Source organism: Euwallacea similis, chromosome 4, assembly GCF_039881205.1.
Source record: "Euwallacea similis isolate ESF13 chromosome 4, ESF131.1, whole genome shotgun sequence".
Classification (NCBI taxonomy): Eukaryota; Metazoa; Arthropoda; class Insecta; order Coleoptera; family Curculionidae; genus Euwallacea; species Euwallacea similis.
In genome coordinates, this window is record NC_089612.1 from 788,181 (window position 1) to 812,430 (window position 24,250).

General features: G+C 39.4%; 1 protein-coding gene across 5 annotated transcripts in view; it reads right to left on the bottom strand.

Moving 5' to 3' along the window:
* LOC136408104 (uncharacterized) overlaps positions 1 to 24,250 on the bottom strand; it is a 45,254-nt gene that overhangs the window by 5,655 nt on the left and 15,349 nt on the right. The window contains exon 2 of one of the 5 annotated variants that reach the window (XM_066388914.1): positions 15,862 to 15,885. The gene's annotated coding sequence lies outside the window, so the exon portion shown is untranslated. The other 4 variants (XM_066388916.1, XM_066388917.1, XM_066388915.1 and 1 more) reach the window with 4 other exon arrangements.

Sequence of the window (24,250 nt, forward strand, 5' to 3'; positions counted from 1 at the left end):
CCGAAGCGGCGGGGAAAGTCCCGAAGAAGCTTCGTTATTTCATTTCTTCGCTTTTCAAATGACCCGCAACACGCCGCTTCTTTCGTTTCTCATGTTCAAACGGTGAATAATTTGATCTTCAGTTCGGCGCAGGAATAAGTTGGAATGTCTCCACTTTCGTAGCACAATACCTGGTAAAAGTCCATGCCGAATCTTTTTAACCTGATCTAGTTTTTCTCAGTTTCTACGACTTGAAGAAGCGAAAGTGGCGCTGCTTCACTTTCACGACACGTAAAAAATATCCCCGAGTTGCGAATATGCGGTGTTCCGTTCCTAGGCCCGAGTGGCCGTTACGGCAGTGGTCGGCTGAGGTCAGTCGATCCTCGTCCGAACTGACCTCGCGTTGCTCGTCACTTGCAGGCTCAAAAGGAATCGGAAGAAGTGTTTCTTCACTTTCGCAGGGAGCTCAAACTCTGTTCCGAATGCTCCCGCCGCCATTCGTCGACCTACACGTTCCGACCAAAAACAATTTAACAAACGATCTCGCTTTTTCTCGGACGATGAGCCATTTTCCTCTGGGCCTGGGGCAAATCCTGGGGTGACGTCAACGGTGACGTCACCGGGCAGGAAAACATCGCGACCTTAAAAGTGGTATTTTTAACGTGATTGATACAACAAATTGTCCGTAATCTATCTCGCCGCCCAATCAGGGACTTTCCCGTGCGAGGTCGCACTATTTCGGAACGATTCTCGTCCTGCAGTCCGGGGATGAGGCCGGAACGAAGCCCCAACTGCACCCCATGCAAAGACATAATGGTAACTATCGCCTGTCTAACCATGGTGAAACCAGCGATGATTAATGACGATGACGTGACTGGTGACGCAACGTATTGATCACTGGCAATGAAATTAATAACTGCATATCGTACATAATGGTCTCAAGTCGGTAATTATTACACACAGTATAATCCACGACTCTTTCGCCGCGTTTCGAATTGATAACTTATTCCCCATTAGCTCTTAATAACTATTAGGAAAGAGTTGTTAATTATCACTGTGTTATAGAGGCCTTGACGTGGGCAAACTCGTTATAGTGACTGAATTATGGTAATCTAAGGCAAATCACCAACCTCTCTCTATTCTGCTGTAGTCTATTTTTGAGTGCGGAATACCAAAACACGAACTTGCGAAAATAAACAACGGAGTGAAGTATTTGGGATAGACAACGAACGGTGCACGTACGAATGGGTCGAAAGTAAAACAAACACTGAAAATATTAATTTTTGAGTTAACTGACCTGACTGATAAGCACTGATAAAGCACTCCACTTCGTGTCTAGATTAAATTCGAACCACTACTGTGACTGTGGCATTTTACGAAAAATGTTTGGCATAAGCTTTCGAGATAATGACGCCAAGATAATAGCGGTATTCCTTTCTACCTGAATCGCTGATTGTGGCGCACAAAGGGTCACATTTTCGGTGTTTTTTCACCGACACTAAACACTTTTGGTGACGTCCGACTTTCGAGCGAAACAAACGTGTTTACCTCCACCGATCACTGCTGCTTACTACTATTACTACTCAGCTTTGTTTTCTGTCTAAAGTATCCTTGAGGCGGCTTCATTGAAATGCTACCGGTTGAGACCGAATAATACTATTTATTAATAGTCGTAAACATTTAAATGATTTTTCAAATTCAGCTAATTAAAAGCTGAGCTTTGATGTTGCTGATTAATGTTTTGCCTTTCGGGATAATGCTGAGAAGCACAAACTGAAGCAAGTTTAAGGAGTTGTTAATATAAACCTGAAGGGAATGGCCGAGGAGAGATTTATCTCCTCGATGACTTAAATGGGGGGAAGTCGTCGCATTTGCCTGAAATTTTCTAGAAATCGAACCGGCCCGAATTGATACGGATAATTTCGAGTTCCCGTTCAAATCCATAATTTTAGAGATTTTCCTATGGGCGCGAAATAGCCCCGGTTTTTCTTGGATAAGCTCCAGTCCGGGAAAATGACAAACAAAAAGCGTTTTCTAGCCAAATTTCGGAAGATTCGAATCCAGATTTTAACGCGTTTTCTTATCACGGCAGCCAAACGTTTCAATTTAAACCCATTACGGACTGTAACAAAGCTTTGCACAATTATAAAAAAGGACTTAATAAACGAAAGTCAGCCGACCATGGCAAAATGCTATTGAGATAAATAATGTAAACATTGGGCAACCATTTATCGCCATACTCACCACAGTAATGTTAATTTGCTATGTGGACTAATTTATTTTTAATATAAGACTTGAAGGAAAAATGGAACTTAATAACGTAGGTGCAAATACTCGTTTTAATTACTCGTTTTAATGGTTAACTAATGCATTAAAAATCTTTATTTAAGCTGGTATTGACGAGGATTTTCGGGGTTGACCCCAAGCTGACCATTGCAGAGCTTGGAATTTTTCCAGTCGCCTTTAAATATCCACCAAAAAAAAACGTTACATTTTTCGGACTTAACAACATAACTAACCTGAACTAACTTGTAATCGAACTGGAATAAATTAATTGCTAATTAACTGAAAATATTTTTTATCCGATCCATTGCGTTTGCGTGATTCTTCAGCGTCGTGAGCCCAACTTCATCTTTCACTTTTACCTCCTTCGATAGATCATAAAAGACGTTTTGGCCCCCGTTACGGAGGCCACGTTTGAGGCTCGCAGGCCAAATCTTTCCCACACTCAGTGCGGGAAAATGCGTGCTTCCACACGCAAGAGCCAATTAGGTCTAAGTCCCACGTAAGAAAAAAAATATTTGAGAATTCCCTATGTTTTTAACTGGGAGGGTACGTAATGTAGGCAGTCAAGCTGTGTCGTAAAAACGCGAAGCGGTAAGTTTTTAAATATAGACAATAGGTAGCTCCCTAAACCCAAACTTACTTCAGCAGGGCGGTAAAGTGCACTTTTCCATTCAAGAAGCGTGCAAAAACATCTTGAGGTGTTGGCCTTATCTACTCTCTACACTTTCACGTTGGAACGAACAATTTTCTGGCGTACTAGATTTGTGCACGTGTTTCTTGCCCACCCCGTATAATGCAATTGGGAAACTTAAAACTCAACGGTTAAAGAAAAACTACATTAGATGGGCGGTGAAACAGCGCTCAGCATAGGTCAAATCCGTTTGTCCGTTTAAGAATTACGAGAGCTAAAAAATGACCCAAAAAATATGTGACCCATTTGGGACGGCGAGCAGTTTATAAATCGCTCGAACAAGATTGATTTTATGATTTTATTTTGTATTTTTCATTGCGGAATCTTATGGGGTCATTTCAACGCGAATAAATCGACACGTGGTTTTACCAGACTCGTTACATGGGAGCGACGTTCTTTGTCAAGAGGGCTTTGCAAACCAAACAATAACGCTTCGTGGTACTAATGGGGTTTCTCGGCTTCCTCCCGTTCCACACGCGAGAAATATCAAATTTCGATTGAAATTTTGGAAAAAAAATGTCTAAGAAGTTAAAGGTTAATTTCATAGAAATGTAATAACTCTTCGTAAGAGATCGTGCCCGGCTGGCAGCAGGTAAAAATCGCTTTTTCAAATTTCATTCCGATTTGGTTTGACTGTTCCGGCAATATCGTGTCGCGTATGTCCGGGCCTCCGAAGACGCACGATGACTGGGCGACAAACCGGGATAGAGCTCAAATCTTTCGCGACATGGCCCAATTTCGTTCGAGTTACGCAAAGTCTCCTTTTACCCCAAATCCAAAGTTAGCTCTTCGCTTGTTTGACCATGTTTTGCGTCTTACATTATTTAAGCGCCGCAGTTCTGTTCTGATCGTCGACGACGGACATTTTTCCATCGTAGAAAAATGCGATTTGCCACGAAATGCTTGCTGGCCTGCGGCGCATTCGCCACTTAAGCAGGAAGGGCACGCGTTCGCCATTGAGTCAAGAGCATTTTTTCTCGCGTAATTTCCAGGTGTAGGCTCGCATTTGAATCACTGCTGGCTGGAATTGTAACTGGATACGAGCAACAAACTACGACCGGTAGACACCATCCATCTGGATCCGATAGAATTTCATTGGTCCGTTAATCTATTACATCAACATTAAAAGCCGCTAAATAATTATCCGATATAATTTAGCGCCGGTTCGTATATAGTGTGTTTATGAAACCAGCCGATAAATCAAGCGCTCGACTCGTTGGGCTAAAAGCCCCTCTCTCGTAAAATATATCGTTCCACGGCTAAAACGGAAAACTCGTCGCAACTCCGAAACTTCGATGTGATTAGGACGTTCCTACAGGACTCTACTTTCCTTTGTTTGGCTCAATATTGGGGAATTTCACTTGTTTGCTCACATTCATTGTATCTTATTTACCCTCAAATTGTCCAGTAATCTCTTTATTGTTGTTGACGCTAAAACACACTTTTAAACAATTTCCCTATTGCAGCGGACGCCCTTTGGGGCAAGTTTCCCCTCAATGGGGTTCCTGCTAAAACTCTCAAATCTTCTCCACGCTTTAATGGTTTCCCGGAAAGTGTAGGGGAAACACGATTTTTAAGAATTTGCCGGTGAAAGGCCTTAAGGAGAGATGATCTAATAACCGATAGATTAACTCATGCAACAGTAGGTACTAATCAACAAAGTTGACACAACTCCCGACGTATAATAATCATAATAGTAATGATGAGAAAATACGGAACAACGCAATAAAACGAGGAAAGCTTGCGAGCATTACATTTTATGCTAAAGTACGTGACCAAAAGCCCAAATGGTTTTGACTTAATAACGTTATATACCGAGTTCAAAGAGCTTACGGATGTTGCCGTTGGACGCTTAATGGATGTCGGATTGTTGGGTTTATGGTCAAAGGTGGGTTTTGATGCGATATTGTGGGATCAAGTTTCAGGCTCCCAGCAGAAAAAGTTCGTTTCTCCATAAAAGCTCCGAATTCTTAAAATTTTGAAACATCGAGTATTAATCCGAGGGGCCATTACCTAATTTTCCTTCAACTACGAAGGCAAAGTAACTACTGACCATCTAGCTGACCCACTGACCTACTTGCCATTTAATACCCTGAAAGGCTTTAAACGAAATTGGTTTCAATGAGATCAAATTTATATGTCTTATTTTAATGAGCGTTTGCCGAGTGGATGTAAAATACAAGAAGCAACGTCCAGTTGTCATGCAGATACTCAGTCCGGTTGTGTAATCAGCAATACAGTTTTCCGTTCCTGGAGACTGATACACAAACCATCAGCGACATCGGAAATAAAACCGCATCCCAAAGCAGAGAAATAAATAGTGGAGACACGAGCTCCGGACAACGCCATTTTGTACCAGAGTCACGCATTAAATTAACAAAAATAAAAAAATATAAATCAAGAGGGTAATAGCTTTTTCTACCCTTATAGAAGGGCGTTATATGGCAGGGGAGAAAGAGAGCATAAACTCGGTTAAGGGTCTTTCCGGATCAAGATAGGGATGGGCTCTTTGTTATTTGCTTTGGTATTCTATTACGAGGTAACTACTTGCTCTTTCAAATCTAAATAAACAAATTCACGATCGTATTTTCCTCCGGAACCGTACCGAAGTCTTCGCCTCCGTCTTGTGCGAGCGTTCGAGGGCCGGAATGTCGCCCTTCACGGCCCATCTCTAGGGTGCAAACACGAGGCAGAGAGGTAAACGATTTTCATTTTACAGATGATTTTATCTGCTGTTATACGTCGGTTGTAAAAACATATAGGTATAGTTAATGCAGGAGTTCTTTGTAAGAGATATGCTTTCTCTTTGTAGATTTTTATATTCTTCAGTTATTTCCACAGGTAGTCGGTTAAACCTCTCTAACTAATTAAAAGACCACCAATGCCAAACTTTGCTCGCCTCCTAATTGCATTTAGATGGAAAATTAATGTTCTGCAAGTAGCTGTATTTGTTTGCGTCCCCACCCAGTCTTAGATAATTCCAAACGTATCTATTTCCTCCTGTTACAGACAAATTACAAGCAATGACGCGTATAAAGTGCTTACAGCCTCTCGTACCAACATGCAACACTCTCCTATTTTTAGCATTTTACTATAGCTCTTCTCGTAAGTATGGTATCATTCACTCTCATTAACTGAATAACGCTTATAAATAGATTTTAAACAAAGATTAAGCTATTATGCACGATACAATTTACACATAATCACATGCATGTAAAAATAACAAAGAACGGAAACATAAACTAAAACGGTACGTACAGTCGTTTCTATAGGAGACACTACTGGGACCCAAACGAAGTCGTTTATATCAATGTCACGAATTTTAATGGTTTCTGGGGTCAATATCATCAGTACAGCAGAACGAATTGAATACTGTAGTATTCATAGAACATCACTCATTTTCACTCGTTTCACTCTTCACTCTAGCACCAAACTCGAGGATTCCTCCAGAAGCCTTGGGAGGTTTGAAAATCCACAAATTTTGCATGAGAAATAAATCCTTGTTTAAAGTCGTCCTCGACCTTTCCCCATTGTCTTTTTCAACATTTCTTACTGCAGTTACTGTGAAATCTTGGAAATCTTGATTGGGTCACTATAAGCATTTCCAAGCATTTCAACTGAAATTGTTTGTTCTCATGTCGCAAAATCTCGTTTTGTAATTTTTCAATGTTTCTGCGGAGCTTGTCAAAAAGATATTTTTCCACATTTTTCAACTTTACTCTCGACTTTCTCAAAATTCTTTTAAAAAACTGTTAAGGTTCATTTCTCATATTATTAGTTCCTTAAATCAAAATATCTAAGAATGACATAAGAAAATCTTGGCCTTTCCCTGACCCACAATTTCTCATTCATCATCATCATCATCATTATCTCTCTCATCATCGTTTCTTAAAAATGTAGGATACTTGAGAACAGTTAATATTAAGAAAATTATTGCTATTTGGTTTCAATACTGGCCTCTTTTTCCTCTATATAGTTCTCAATTCCCCATTAACATAGAATGAGAAAATGTGAGAAAAATTTCATTTTTCTTGACGCATTATTTCTCAATATTTTCGCTCTGGAATTGTTCCAAGGTAAATACGGAAATCCAAGGATTCAAGAGAATCGTTTCATACGGAAAATCGCGAAATACTTGAGGCATGTTTATATTAAAAAATTCATTGTTATTTAGCTTTACCATCATCCTCTGGTTTTTCTTACCATTAATTTCCCTTTTTCCTTATTTCTGGATTCTTCTCCATGAATGTAGAGGAATTTTGGAATAGGATTCCCAAAATGTTTTTCTATCGCACAGGAAATCCAATCATTTTCTTGGATTTTTCAAGTTGTTAAGTTTTCTTAGCAGACTATTTACACACGGCCGGAGAAAATATTGACCTTCCTTTGGATCATAATTTGTCAATATTTTTTGCCCTCAAATTGTTCAAGATAAATTAATTAATTCAAGCGTTTAAGAGAGTCATTTCATGCGGATGCAAATTATGCTTTTGTCATTTCTTAAAACTGTGAAAAATTGCCGCCGTTTAGTTTCAATAGGCGACCATTTCTCTCAGATTTCTGGATTCTTCATCAATATAGAGAAATGGAATTTTAAAAACATTTGAGAAATTGGAAATCCTTAGTCAGGCTTATTTCCTTATCTTCTTCAATATTAATTTTGACCTTCCCATCGCCCGATTTTGATTTCAGAAATAGAAAGAAATCCAACGAGTAAAGGCGTTCCATCCAGAGGCGCTTCTTACGTCTACGAGTTTTTACGCCTTTCCCATTTATCAAGTATCGTTCATTTTTTTTTTTTTTGGTAAATTCACTTCTTAAATTTTGAGACAACAACTCTCTGGGACAATTTAGAACGTCTCGATACGCCTGGACGCAGATCCCTTCGCCTTTCCAAGGTACCTGGACCTGTCTGGATGCATCACGTATGACGTTTCCATATCCGTCCTGACCGCGATAAACTGTTCGGTATGCCAATTTCAGGGGACATATTCGGGGATTCCGTTGTTGCAAATCTCAATACTACAAATTTAAATCGGTTACAAGGTTAGGCCAAGATCACACTGGCTACGAGTGAAACGCGAGCGCACTGTCAATTACCTCCGTCTAAGGGAGAAAGAGCGAGATAGACATCATTAAAACTTGTTATTGCAGTGTTATAATTTTATTTGGCTCAAGTGGGAAGTTCTACGGGAATTTTCTTCCGTTAATTATCTTTGTTGCTTATAGATGCAAAGCAGGAAGGAAGAAGTGGCTCGCATACAAAGAAAGGTGCTGTTTCGAGAGAAATGTCTTACTTCAGTTTACCTTGCGAAATATTTAATCGCCAAGGTAAACATTTAATTAATCGTTTCAGAAACTTTACGATTATTTAATTCTGGATTATTATGCACTAAACATTCTACCCTTAACTAAACCACTTAAAGCCAAAACGTCTTTACTCCCTATGAGCAATAAGAAGCCGCGTTTACCTTTTGCTTAATAACACAGCAAAACACTTGTTAAAAACAACTAAACGAGGCATAGTACAATCTACAAAACGTTATTAAACAAATTGTGCTTATCTGGGATTATTAATAACCTTAACCTTAGATTGTGCGCCACAGCAGGATCCGTTTACTGAGATACTTATTGGCACTGAACTTACTTAGTTAGTTAGTTGCTCCTGTATGTTAGATACAGTGGCGGCCATAGTATTTAACTTTGTTTTCAGGTTTCTTTTAAATTAATTTAATTCACCACGCCTGCTTATTTTACTGAAATCGGAATATTTTAGGGAAATCTGGCAATACCGCAAGAATCTAAGTTTTCAAAGCATCTGTGGGAATCCCGAAGTTTCTATTTTATAAGAAGTTATGGGAATCCCGTGGATTATGAAAACACTAAATCAATCAGTGCATTCCAAGTGCTGATGGAGAGCGGACACTAAATTAAGAACACTGTTGATTTGTTAGTTCAGCACCTCTACTGGCGATAATTTGTGAAAATGTTTATAAGGTTTAGATTTAGAGACCTAATTAAATGTAGAAAACAATGGAAACATAAAAAAACTGCACATTGCAGCTTAGAAAATTAATTATTAATTTAAGGTCTTCTGGAACGTCGTATAAGAGTATTGCAAAACGCTCTAAAATAACGGTTTTTCATGCGATTAAGCATTTTAAGGAACACGCAACATACCATGCAAAAAAATTTGGAAATCGGATCCTGAAACAGATAAACAAATTATAAGACTTCCTCGTCGAAACACCATGATGACGGCGGTTGAAATCCAGAAAAAGATTTTTCCAAAAAATTGCAAAAATAAAAACTCATAGTTGTCCGTTCGAACGATTGGACATCGTCTGAATGAAGCCAATTTACATGGACGAGTCGCGCGTACAAAACCAGTTATTTAAAAAAAATAGCACGGCTAAAATACAGTTTCTTAAGGACTATAAAGCAAGGGCCTTATTCCAGTGGAAATACGTTCTTTGGTCCGATAAAACAAAAATCAATCTGATAGAATTAGATGGGAGACAGTATGTGTGTCGTCTTCCAAACCAGGAATAAAATCCTAAGTACGACACAATCACAGTGAAACATAGAGATTAATTAAAGTTCGGGGTTGTTTTTCCTGGTCCTGGGTAAGCCCTATTCATAAAATTGAAGGGATTATGAATCAGGTCGAATATAAGAATATGAGGAAGACTGTAATGCCAGCGTATACCGAAGAGAACTTGCCTGTAATTTGGAAATTTCAGCAAGACAACAATTCGAAGCACGCGGCAGCTAGTGTTCGCGCTTGGTTCGACCAGAATTCTGTGTCTCTTCTATAATGGCCTTCCTGCGGACCGGATCTTAATCCGACTGAAAATTTGTGGAACGATGTATAAAGGCTTTGAGACAGCAAAACATAAAAATATTCAAGATTTATTCGACGCTGTTAAGCAAATGTGGTACTCTATTCTTAAGGTACGTTTTGTCAGGCCGTAATTAAGGCTATGCCAAATCGTTACGTGGAAGTAGAGATGAATAAAAGCTACCCGACTGGTTACTAGTTATTTTCAGTTTTGTTGGTTTCTTTTTTAATATTGTAAATTGTTCAAATACATCAGTCTTAATTAATTATACGTCCGAGAAGTTTGTTGACTTTTTCATGAAAAGTATTTTTTTTTTTAGTTTTGATTATTGCAATTTCCTTAACGTTTACATTGCTGACATGTCTTACGATCTAACAAAAGTCGTTAAGAAATTGTTTTAATTAATTAAAGTTTACTTCCGAGGAACTATATTTTCTTTTTTTTACATCCTTAATTCTATGGCCGCCACTGTACATACGAAATTGAAGCAGACCAGTTCAACGATGACGTAAACCCCCTGACGTCACTACAAAGGGCTCAAAATAGATCCATGTGACGAATATAGCGACGTCACGGGAATGTGGGCAGACCAGCTCCCTCGCAATGGCGCTTCTTATGTACTTTTGACCTTTAACATAAACTGCTGCGAAATTGCCTTCGTAGGTATTAATTAAGTGACGTAATTGAAACGTTTACTTGAAAATCTGTTAGAGGGAACCGCAGTGTAATAATGCCTTTAATGGATGTTCGGTAATTAATAAAGTTTCCTATAAAGTCGAAATTGGTGTGATATCTTTTGGTTCTCGTTACTTGCCCACGATTTGATGGAACGCGAGTAATTCCTAAGACTTATTACATTATTACTTATTACGCTGCAGAAACGTTCTCAAATTCTTATGAGCAATTCTCCTATCGTGCCCATTCTTCCGTGGACTGTTTGAACCTCGTGAACTTCATATCTATCACTTCATTAATTTGGATCCAAATAAATTTAGCATTAATCCGGTTTCACATGGGTTCATAACAGAATTAAAAGCCCCCAAAGCTGAATTTGCAATATTAAATACGCCTGTAATACGTACACGTATGTGCGTTTTACTTTTAAAATATTGTGCAAATATGTAAATGAACTGTATAGTCAACAGTAAATAACAATAACAAAATATTGTTTACCACCTAAATTATTGCAGGATTGGTAGATCCAACGTGGGATTTCAAAATCGATTTGAATAATGTGCCATAACGCAAACGAACGCCAATAAAATCTTGATGTCCCAAAAAATGCGATTTAAATGATTTTTTCCCTCCCGCTCCTTTTTTTTCCACCTCCGAAAAACCAACATCCACGATCTTGACCTCGTCCTTGCGTCTGAAACAAGCTGTTGAATCCCAATGATGTAGTTCGAAATTCACACCGTGGGACTTCGACCAGATACGCCTTCTGAATAATTGTCCCTGTGTGTGCACCTAGACCAGGGCCCCAATTCGCAGCGAAGGCCTGAAGATAGGAAGCGCCTCGCTCGCGGAACAAATTCTGCAAGCAGCAGGAAACACTAGTTCCGCCACATCACGTTAGAATGGTTCGTGATGATTGATCATCAGGCAGCCTTTCGTATAGAACCTCGCATTTTCCTCACGTACTCTCGAGTAGTCGAGGGGTGTTGGTACCAAAATTAACATATGGAAATGTGCCTGGTACGAAAGTGATCGTTCCAAAAATAAAATCATCAGTAATAAATAGCTCCTTCGAGCTTTCTCAGGATCGTTAGTTCACTCTTTGGTTTACGTATAAAGTGAATTGCCTGACAAACGTGGGTAATTTGTACAAAATGGAACCGGTGCCTGGGCGACCTTGTAAACTCTCAAACCGTTAGAAAAGGCCATAATACCTACACAGCTGTAATTCACATTGTAAATTCATGCCGTGAAATAAGCTAACAGTAAATTGCTTTACTTTATAAGTCGCTTTGCTGCTCAAATCTATTTGAGCTTTTTCAGCTATGAGCTTTTGATGGATGGTCCGGTGAGATTAATGCGCTAACTCCAAGGGAAAATGGAAAATTCACTTTGCTCTCACTTATCAGCAGCGACTTGCTTGTTAGCGGCAAGAATTTTTTCCATGCCTGGTTATTTGAAGTGTTTTGCAGTCATCCTAGCAAATTCACGAACACTTGAAATGTTCTACTTTCTCTTTCTGACTTTCACCCTTGACGAGTCCAATTACAACATAATTAGATGCATTACGAACAGCAATAAATGCTAATAACGTAATGGTAATTGGAGTTTTTATTTGGACGTTCAAAATTAAAAATCTGGTTAATAGAGCAGCAAATTTAATTTTGCCCTCTAATTTCCTCGAGTAAAAACCAATTTACGGTTTAATAAAAGTATCTGCAAAAATGATACAGAACCCGAACCTGTTTGCACTTGATTCGGAACCATAAATTCGAACTGGTAGAGAAGCAATAAAGAGAGCCGCTTCTTATTTATTGTTGGGCATTCGCCAGAAATTAACGTTTTGCTTAGTAGACCGTTTTATAGTGGTTTATGATGCTTTAAAAGTCATAATTCTTGAGTTATTAACATTTTAAATGCGTTTTGTCGGTATCCAATTATATGACACAATGGAGCGTCCAAGACATAGCTTATTATTGGGCAATGGCTGCGAGGAAAAAATTAATAGAAAGCTTTTCGCGACGATTTGGGTTAATATAATATGAATATTACGTTATACTAGGAAGTCCCAATCTTGGCCATTTAAAACCGTGGCGATCGAGCTTATTAACGTAAGGAAGCTTTAGCAACGGAAAACTAGATAAAGCAACTGGCCCCGTCTACAAATCTTTCTGGAGAGACGGAGCAACGAAAAACAGCCTCTCCATCGATTAATCACATTGATGGAGAACGAATTGATGAAAGAATGAGGTGAAGGCGAGAGGCACGTAAGCTTTTGCCACGTAGGTACGGGCCATCCGTGAGTCCTGCATCCTCACAGGCTGCGACGACCTTTGGGGTCGCATAAGAAGAGGAGTCCTCCGTCCTCACAGTAGCCAGTCAATGCTGCCACCTCTGTTGGCTCTTAGTTAGTCCGAGTTAAAATTGATTTTCAATATTTCAACTCTGCCAGAGACGCTCCTGGTTTATTGATATTTAACTTCACGCCTTCAGTGCCAAAAGGACAAATTGGGAATTTATTTCAATTCATAAGAACAAAGCTCCTCGAGTTATTAGCCCTCTTCGGGCCGCCCCTGATCCTTGATGTTCGAACGAAAATACGTCGCCGGCATTTTCAGCAATGCTTCAAACCGGAACGGAAATATTCAGTGGCGTGGCAAAATGCCCAACATTATTTTATATATTTTTTGAATCGTGAAACATGTTCCGTTCCTACTCAATTTTTTCCGAACAAAAACCCGAACCTACCCAAGATTTCTCGCTGCCACAAAACCATAACTTATGCTCATTAAAGTAGTTGATATAAGTCGCGGATGCGGCCGAGATATAACTGTTCCCCCAGTACAGGAAGCCTAATTAACATCTTATACTTTATTCAATTAAAACTCACAATATACTGTAACACTTAATGGCTTTTTAAAGTTGCACCTAATTGCGCTCAAACGTAAATTGCCAATAAATAAAGCTCTTTTACAGGTTCTAACGTGAGCAGATTATATGCGTTGATCCGCAAAGTGTATTGCTTTTGGGTACCTACTAGAATAAAGGCGAGCGAGTATTCTATGTCAGAAGTCTTGCCAAAGGATGCAAAAGCAAGAATTAATAATTATTAATTCGGTTTAATGAGAATTGAGTGGGTCTTTATAATTAGTGCAGCAAAAGTGATTGGTCTGGGGTGGAATGGTTTCATGGGTCGCGGGGGATGTTTCAATGCGTTAAAATATGGCTTCATATTTAGTGAACAGATAAACACCTAAAGACCAAATAGCGTTTCTGGAACAAACACGCGTCTTTTATCCAAATTCTTTGCGTCCTTAAACTTTTGTTTGCAAACGACCCGGAAAACCTTCAAACTTTTATGGCGTTCAATCGACCACCGGAGCTAGGACTGCTTTCGGATTTATTCCCTTCTCTGAGGTGTTCTCAGTTACTTTACACACGCAAATGATTTATGAGACTTTGATGATGAATTAGGAAATATACGGGTACGTACCTTTTCGGTTGAGCGGCTACCACAGATAATCCCCAAAGATGCGCGACTATAAACCAATTACAAAGCGAAATAGTCGTATAATAACCGTCAGAAAGTCGTCGAACAACCCCGTAACAGAACAGAAAATCGAAACTTACGGTCCTCGGAGTGTATCTCCCTCCCCGGTCGTGAATAAACTCGCACTGCACGTTTCAAATTCCCTAACTTCTTGTTCAATCGCCGCCCCCGGGGGTTGCCGCCGCCTCTTTGGGGGTTGAATGAGAATATGAATGTCTAAATTGGTTTCGTCGTAGTGGTTCGTTTCGACGCCAAACCGTATCGGCAGGTAGATGGGCTTGGACATCTCCCGTAAATAAGAGAGATTGGACCTACATATTCGTTTGCACTCGACGATTTCCAGTGGTTTATCGTTATCCTTTTTTCTTTTTAAAGGAAAAAGTGTTTAATGGGGGAATATTTGACAGACGTGTTTACATCTAGAGGGCTTTACGCGTCTCCTTGAAACAACGAGTTGAATTTACGGGGTAAAGTGTGAAATCGGCAACGTCGCCTATGTTATCATTGAAATGGGGCAAAATCTGATGCCCACGTAACTGAATTTCTTGAATTTGTATGTGGGTTCTTAAGACATTAACCTATTTCCATATTTTTGAATAATCCTGTATAAAAAACTAATTATTTGTTGAAGAATGTCACCGGTGAACTCGCAAGTTAAATGTGAAAACTTGAATTTTGATAGACCAACTTCTAAGGCAACAAAGCGTAAACGTGCTAAACCGAATTATTTTACACATAGACGTAAAAACACATTGGTTTTGAGACCAACTTAAGCTGCCATTTTGATACAGTTGGAGGTACGTCACTGAAATGGAACCACGTTTTAAATCCACTAGTTTCAAAGGTTGCTTTTTGTGATTTCGTGTTTATGTTAAATTAGGAGAAACGAAGTAGAAGAAATAGCGCGAATATTTGTGCGGTTTCGGAACAGTGGATTACCCACATCTACGCCACTGCGAAAGCAACCATGCTGACAGAGTGAGAATTTGACTTATGACAATCATCATCACGGGCACTCCTCGGGGGCTGGTCAATTCTTTTCTTTTAAAATTTGATCTAGATTCGCCAGAAATGTATAATGCCACAAATCATAGGCGTCCGCAAAGGTTTTTTCTCGTACAAAACGAAGATTCCCTTTTAACTGATGAATAATTGATTGATGGAAGCTCTGTCTCTTTGACAGCCGTAAATCAAACTCGACGCAAACCATCAGTGACGTGGTTAAGGGGATGCATCGAATGAGGGTGAGGACATTTTTGCCGCTTTGGAAAGTTTGAGGGCCCGCACCTTTGCGACATGTGGAGCCGCTGCCGATACGCGCCTGCATAAGTGGCGTTGTAACATCTCTTCTTTTGAGATAAGGGGCGCCATTTTGATACCTATCTGAACGTGCTTGCTTGAACGTATTTGAGTAAACTAATTTTAAGTTTCCGTACATTTTCTCCTTTATGCTCTAAAATGATTTAGCTTTTTCCATCCCTAACCGATGAGGGTCGGACGCATCCCCATATACCTGTCGCAAAAACAGAGAAAACGTTGGCGTCTATCAAAACGAGAAAACCAACTCCCGTCCACATTATCTTTTGATGCGGAAAACTAAAACAGCTTTTATCTCGCTTTTTAATTTTCAAGAGCGGTCCTGCGCAAATTTGCATCGAGTGTACCCCGAATATGATGCGCTAAATTCAATTAATTTTCATGATACCTTTTTGATGTTAAAAGCTACTTGTTGCGGTGGCTGTTTTAATTTGCGGTGGCGTTTTCCCGTGTCCGCTTTATGTCAACGATATGGAGCTTTTTTGTTTGTATATGCCGCAAATTTCCTAATAAATACTTACCAGTATAGTCCAGAGGAGAACCACCTGAAAAAAAAAAGAAGAAAATGACATATTGACCTAATTAGAACATGTGATAAATAAGTAAACAAACGCGTAAATAAATAAATAAATAAATAAATAATAATATTCTGGCGTAGCTTTCTTGACAATAAGGAGAACTTTAGTTGGCAGCAACACGTGATCTAATTCCACCACAGTTACGCTGCTGGGGTCATCTGCGCCCAGACGAGTGACCCTATACCGAAAAACAAATTTACAAAAAAATACATCAATTTCCTTCACGAGGCGATTCTTGAGCCTCCCAATATTTCAAAAGGCGATACCTCCATTCCTCTATTGTAATTAACTAACTGAAAAACCTACTTTCTTTGATTGAAACCTTGCTGAACACACACACGAACTAAAACTTTAAGGCTGCCGCAGGTAGAGGTGGTTCATGCGGGTACCGACCACGACGTACCGCTGCGACCTTGCCTAAAGCGGTTCTAAAGTAGCGAAATCGTACAACCATCATCAGAACCAAAGAGAAATAATTCGCATTAACGGAGAATACACAAGATTCGGGGACCGAAATCCGAACTTCTTGGCAGGTTTCTACGCGATTAGAACTCGTTTGGTTCGGACTCGTCTCCTTTCACTTATTAAACCACGAAGTGTGTTAATTTTTATCTGGGTTAAGTGGCAACTATGCGGTAAAACACTGCTTCCTGTTGTGTGAAATTTATTCTTACTGTAACAACAGATATAGGTGGTGATTGGCCAACATGCATTCCGTCTTCCTCTTAGTAGAAGACGCGATCTAACGGGTTAAGTTCAGTCCCATCAGCCTCGAACTTGGCTGCAAAGTTTTATTATGAATGTGAAATTTACGGAGATTTTGTGAGGAGGTTCCTTTCGATGGCATTAGGAACGGTTTTGGTGCTTATTAACGAAATCACATCTAAATCTCGCTATCCAGGGCAAAATTTTGGAGGACCGAACTGCACTTGGACGCTTGGTGCGCCATCGATTTGTTTCAAATTCGAGAGCCCTAAATCTACTCTCCAACTGTTGAAATTGGGGAAACTTTCTATGAAAATCCAGAGTGGAAAAAATTAAATTTTGGGAAATTCCTACTTATACCTGGAATCTGGCTGCGTCAATTTATTCTGGATATTTCATGCCTTAAAACTATTCCTCTCCAAGCAGACATTTTTTCAACTCCATTAGAAAATTATCAGAAGCGTATCAAAGTTTTGTTGATCCTTGCCTTTAGGACATGTATTTGCCGATGAATTCTGAATAATTTCAAATATATTCGTATTCATTCGTCCAAAGCCAGAGGCGTACCCTTGGCATGCTTTTTAGATGATTCCTGGACGCCTCAAATAAATAGATCTAACAACAGTTTATCCGCAAAATTGTAGCCTTTTAGTAAACTCTAAATCCTAAGTAATTTTGGCCTTTTTCCTAGCTGTAGCTGCCCTCAATAACTTCAAAATGTTCACATTCATTGAGTGAAAACAGAGGCGTGCGAAGCGTGCAATCTAGGTTGTTATAGGGAGTCTTAAAGCAGTGGATTTGACAAGAGTTCACTTGAAAAATTGTAGCTCCCAAAACAAGTTTGGTCTGATTGGAGCAATAACAGTTCTAAATTACCCGAAAATTTTTCACGTCGATTCGTCTGAAAACAGCGGCGTACTTAGCACTCTTGAGATGAAACTAAGAAACATCCTCAAGATAAACGTGAAAACTAAAATTTGGTTGGAGACCTAATTTTGGAGTTGAAAGAAAACTCGGATTGAAGCGAAACTCTGGTTTCGACTGAAACTGATGAAGTGAAACGTGTTTCTCGCGTAAAAACTAAAAAAGAAAATGAAAAGAAAGTCGGATAGTTGGGAACTGATGTTGTGACTTTGACCCGATCACTACCATGCATTCGCAATTTTGGTCCAAATTGAAATGTGTCATGTTCTAGGAAATAAGAATTGAGCATTGCATTTCTCTTGGCGTCCATTTGATCGAACGGGTTAACAGAGAGGAAAATCTGTGACGTCATGGTCAACAGACACTTCCTAGACCTTATTTCGCCAGTGTCCAGTGTGAAAGTAAATTCGAAATTAAAGAACACTCAAGAACTGCTCAGATTGAGAGGAATCTGGAGTTGAAAAGAAATTCACGTTGAAAGTGATTCTGAAAGGAATTACTGATTGACCTTGAAGCTGAAACGGGTTCCTCCCGTGGTGCTCGAGCTGAAAGGGAATTGGAGACCAAAGGATACTGCGACTCGGATGAAATTCGGATTATCCAGGACATCTAGTTATAATCGAGACTTGCTCGCAGTGGAAGGAATCTGGAATTGAGACGAAACTCTTGGAAAAAAATGAGTAGGAGCTGAAAGGAAACTTTTTTGATTGATAAGACGTTCGAACTGAGACTGAGGACAGTTACTGCTTGTGGTAAAGTTCATGTTTTGCGGATTTGACTATATTTCTATTAGATTTTCACACATCCAAAATAATGCCGAAATGTGAGAGACCGCATTAACTCCGGAGCAATTTGGTAAATTCCAAATTTCACGAATTATCTGAGAATGTGTTAATGGCTCTTCTAGCAAATTGATTATTGGGCTTAGTAACTATCTCAATTTTCGTTCATTTCCCGGCACATTAATAAGTCAATAAGATTTAATCAGAAAATGTAGTATATCGAGACAAGGGCCCCTCGAAACCAAACCGAGTAGGCCGTAACGCAATAATCCCGACATGTAAACACGTGTGGCTCGGTGCCAGTGAAAAGGGTCGTCATCTGAGATAACTGTTTAGGGTTCAATAATCTAGCAAACCAAAAGGAGAACTTCGAAGGGCCAAAGATGCAATATTCTTCTGCACAGAGACGGACTCAAGACATTCCACCGCCCAGGGCGTGGCTTATAATGGCAAATAACGTGGAGAAACTAATGGCAAAACATAAACGGATATTAGCTTCGCGTTTGAAATTTAATCAAAGTGCGAAATTAGTGTTTATAGATCGCAATATTGCGGCCATAATACGACTGCATTATTTCATAATTCATTGATGCATATTTGGCTTCGGACAGTTTGTTCGATAGCGATGGCTGGCGTCGAGTACTGAAAGTGATTTTGATCTAATTATGTTTCGGGGGTAACTGCGGGATTTCGCTGGTGTAATGATATGTGAAATGTGTTTGAATAAATCATAGTTCAGTTATATTTGTGTAAATGTGTGAGAGAAAGTCGGAACAGAGGGAAAGGGTGCAGATTCCGATGTTGGAGGATGACTGAGCGTTGAAAACTCGAGTGAAAACTGAGGAAACTGGAAACACATTAGTTAATTTAATTGTTCTGGGAAATTTACATCTAGAGAGGGAGCAATTAAAATATATAGCCGACAATAAAGAAATCAACAGCTTTGCTTCTCAGCAACAATTTAAATGGGGCGCTCGGTCCGCCCCTGTCCTTAAGGAAATCATAGTGAATAATTTTGAGGTTGTTAAGGACAGTTACGAGCAGAATCGGGAGAAAACTCGATAGAAACTCAAGATACAAAGCTCGTTATAGCAGTTACAATTTTTCAAATAAACACCTATCAAACCCACTGCTTTGAGGCAATCAGCGGCGACCCAAATCGGGTGCTCGGTATGACTCTGTTTTCGGACATTTATAGTAAATATTGTCGGGGTATCGAGGACAGTTGCATCTAAAACTAGAGAGCAAGATTGGTTGGGGTGCGAGGCCTGTCGCGGTGGGTACAATTTTTCAAACAAGTTAGTACCAAATCGAGGCGAACGGGAACGACCCAGATCGGGGGGCTCTCTGTCCTCGAACGCGTCGCAGTGAATATTTTTGAGCCTATTGAGAACGATTATATCGAAGAGCAGGGCGAAATTCATTGGGATACAAAACTTGTTGCGATTTTTCCAATAAACTTGTATCAAATCAAATGCTTTGAGACTCTCGTTAACAACCCAAATCGGGTGCTCGGCGTGACTATTTGCAGACGAATCAACACGTGTATTTGAGCTTATTAAGGGCTGGGTGGTTCTAGCTAGAATGAGACAATCAAAATTAATGGAGATACCGAACTTATTATGAGAGCTGCACATTTTCAAATTAAGTTTCGGAATAACAAGCTAAATACCATGCTTAATACTCCTGCATTTTCAAACGAACTAAGGTGAACATACCCCGATGCTCCGGAGGAATCAACGCGAATATTTTTGAGGTGATTAAAGGCAGCTAAAATCGGGGGAAACTTATTAGAAAACGAAGCGAACTGGGGGCAGCCGCCATTTCCCAATAAACCTCTATCAAATACTCGGACGTTCCAGGTACCAACCTAAACTGCATGCTCAATACGTCTCTGTTTTCGAACGAATCATCTTGGGTATTTTTGAGGTCACTGAGTACAGTTCCAGTTAAAATCAATCCAAAACTTGTTAGAGTACAGAGCTTGTTATGGCAGCTACGATTTTTAAAATAAACTCTTGTCAAATCCACTGCATTCTGATATTCTTGGGCACAGTGAGGACGAACGTGTCTCCGTTTCAACCCGAGTTTCCTTTTGTTTGAGTGTGATATGAGTAATTTGTATTAGTTTCTACCGGAGACCCCGAGTCTCCTGCTTTAGCTCGGTCATGTTGAATTGAATTAAGTTTCGGCTTCATCCCGAGTTTTCCGTTGAATCGAGTGTGATGAGAAGAGCTCGACTCATTTTTAAAACGAGTTTCTTTTCAGACAGAGCCTCGTTTCAACCCTGGATTGAAACTCCTTTAATTTGGCCGTGGTAGAAAACACGTTATAACTTAAACCCCAGTTTCCCTTTACGCCGAGTTTTCCCTCCGAATCATTCCAGCCGGTCTTCTTAAACCATGATGAACTGTTTACTGTTCAACCCGCGTTTCCCTTCAAACCAAGCGAGTTCCGTATCAATCTGAACATTACGTGAAAACACAATTCGCTTTGAGCCCACAGTCATTCCCTGTCTTGAGTTTCATTTCATCCGGGTTCCATTAAATTAATAATGCCTTAAAAAATATTCTCGTCTGCGTGTAGACCTGAATATTGCGAGTTTCCAGCCAAGAATCAAAAACCTTAATGGCAGCTGTTCCGTATAGAAATCGAACAATGGCTTGTGCTCCATCTACACAAATTCCCCTGTAAAGTTACCCCAAAGTTGAAAAACCCCGGGGATTGAAACAAAAGCACCGCATCGATATTGTTTCAGACAAGTCAGGTGGGCTCGACGAAGTGTGGTACTACCTGCCCATTCGCTCGTGGGTCTTTGACGTCACGCGAGTTGAATGGTACCAACCAAGACCGACGACGAACAGCTGGGTTGTTCTCGTTCGGACAATGGCGAAAGTGATCGCAATAAATTCCTCCTGGTAACTATGGAATATCGCATCAAAGTAAATCTTCGACAGATCTGGCTCCCACCCAGATTTACATGCATAATGGAATTCCGAAAACTTGGAAAATAATTTAGCGAGAAAGGAGAACAAGGAGTGGAAAATCGCCTTTATAATGCGGGAAATAAAATTCCGAATACTTATTTAAACGGAAAGTCAACCGCTAATTTGTTCTGTTGAAAGCCGAAACTTTTGCTTGACATTATTGTCTTGGATGGGGTCCAACTGGAAGGGAAATAATAACGGGAGGTCGCGGGTAATTCGTTCAACTCCACTCTTATATATTTCGCACAAAGGATCATTAAATAAAACGAAACTGCCCGCTTATTACTATGTGCGACAAGTAGTGAGTTCCGATAAAACACCCTTATAATCTCCCTTTGATTTAGCAGCCGCCCTCAGTGCTGCCTGTAATTCTATCCATTCTGCGATGCCCCTTTTATGTACATATCGATCTTCGAGGCCCTCATTCTTAACCGCTCAGTTTTCCGTGTTTGTGTCGGCCAACTTTATTAAATCTCTAATGGAACTCCTTCGTACACCTTCGATGCTTGCTTGGGAGTGCGGAATTAGCAACTTTTCCCACATTCCTCCCGGTACTCTGCTAATCGGGTCTAAACGTTGTCTACTAGATATCAATCAGTAAACCTGTTCCAAATCCAATTTAATAACTAAAAGTCCCTATTTATAGCCCTCTCTATTCGGGTCGAAATAAATATTAAGGGCTGTTTCGGGTCGGAGTACTTATTGAAATGAGTTCAGCAACATGGGCTCGAAACGGAGGAGCTCCCCCAAGTAAACATCTGCTGGCGGCGAAATCGAAGTTAGACGCCTTTGGCTCTGTTTATCTCGGCTATTGAAATGCTTCGCTTACAATAAGCAATTCGATGATATTAATTTGTATCTTTCACTTGTAATCAGTTTACCTGAAAAAGTTAATAAAAACATGTTACCGATTTTTGAGGGGATTTCGAAATGTGTCCCGAAAAATGTTCCCCTCGTTCGTGGGCGTAAGGGTCCCTCAACGAGCTCAGAAATATCGACTGCTTTCAAGTCGTGGGTGTACCCACTGAGCACCTTATTTACAGGATGTTTTTTAAGGACTGCGAAAAATTTTAACCGCGGATTCTACACCGAAAAACGATGCCAGTTTGCTATGCAAACCACATTCCGAAAGTGCTTCGTTGAAGAACTACAGGGTGTTGAAATTTAACTAAAAAAATTGAAGTTTTACGTATTTGTTCAAAACGAACATAGATATTTTAATGACTTCTGCGGATTATCTTTCGTTAACAAAAATTTACAAAAGCTGTTGAAAACGACTTCCTCCTGCTTCAATTCAAGCATCGACCCTCCGACGCATGGATTGTCGAACCCGTTCAAAAACGCCAGGCGAATTCGACTGAATTGCCTGAAATTGTCTCACACGATGCTGTAACACGATTTATAGCCTCATTTTCAATTGGACCACAACAAACTGATTGCTTGAGAAAAAATAATTTTTAATTTTGGAAAATCCAGTGGCGTATCATTAAATTTCAACACCCCGTATTTCTTCAACGAAGCATTTCCGGAGTATGGTTTGTATAGCAAACTGGCGTTATTTATCGATGTAGAATCCGTGGTTAAAAATTTTCGCAATCATTAAAAAACACCCTGTATATTACTACTGAGAGTTCAGCTTCATTTTAGCCAATATTGCCGTCGGTAATTTTGAAAATATTCACGCCAATTTACCTGAAAGCAGAGGTGTACTGAACCTTCAGTTCAGACTGTTACTGAGAGTGGAAAACAGTGGATTACATACATGTTTATTTGAAAAGTTATAGCTACCATCGTTGGCTTCATGTTGTAATAAGTTTGGCACTGTTGCTAGATATAACTGTCCTCAATAACATCAAAATTATTAACGTTGATTTCTCTGAAATCAGAGGAATACTAAAAACCTTATTCGGATTGCTACTAAAAGCTTCAAAACAATTAATTGGGTATGAGTTTATTTGAATAATTATAATCCCCTGTTGAGTATCCTAATGAAACCTGGCTTGATTTTAACTAATACTATCGTCAATAATCTCTAAAATATTTACGTTGACATACCTGGGAAGAGGCGAATTAAGGCAGAATTTAGACCCTTTCCGAGAGCTTGAAAGTAGCAGATCTGGTACATTCTTATTTAAAAAATTGAAACTTTACTGATAACTATTGAGAGCCATATAAACCTCAAAAAATATACACGTTAATTCCTTTGAAACCATAAGAGTACTGAGCACCTCATTCAGGTGGCTCCTAAGAACCTTAGAGCAAGGAATTTGGTATAACTTTATTAAAAAAGTGTATTTAAAATCACAAGTTTTATATGTAAATACGACCCTGTCATTTTTAAGAAAAAAACTCGAAAAATATTACTTACTCCTTCAGTGCGACACTGCTTTTCCATGATTTGATTTTAACCCCCTTCGAAATGATTTCGGTAAGACTCTGAATTTATGGATTAATTTTGGATTTGAAAAGTGGCTAAAATCAATATCTTCCATTCATTCAGAAAGTTTCATAATTTTTCTAAAGTTAAATCCGTTTTTTCGTGTTATTTTCAAATTTTGTTCAGTATAACTTTCAAGGCTTTTTAGAAAATACCCTTAAAAGCCTGTGCATTTAGAGGCTGATTTCGAATTTTAAAAACTAGGTTGAATCAGCGTCGTGCATCGGTTTAAATACGAATTCTTATTTACACGGGGTTTGGGTCTTTTTTAAAATTGTTCAGTGCGACACTGCATTTTTTGAGAAAGTAGTCTCGAAATTTAAAACCTTTCCAAAATTATAAGGGCAATAACTGGCTTTACACAATTATGAATTTTGTTCTCATTCTGGCTACAAGTGTCCTCAATAACCTTAAAAATATTCAAGTTGATTTAGCTTGAACACAGAGGCACAGTGAGCCCAAGATTTAAGTATTTACCGAGAGCCCCCAGGCGGTGA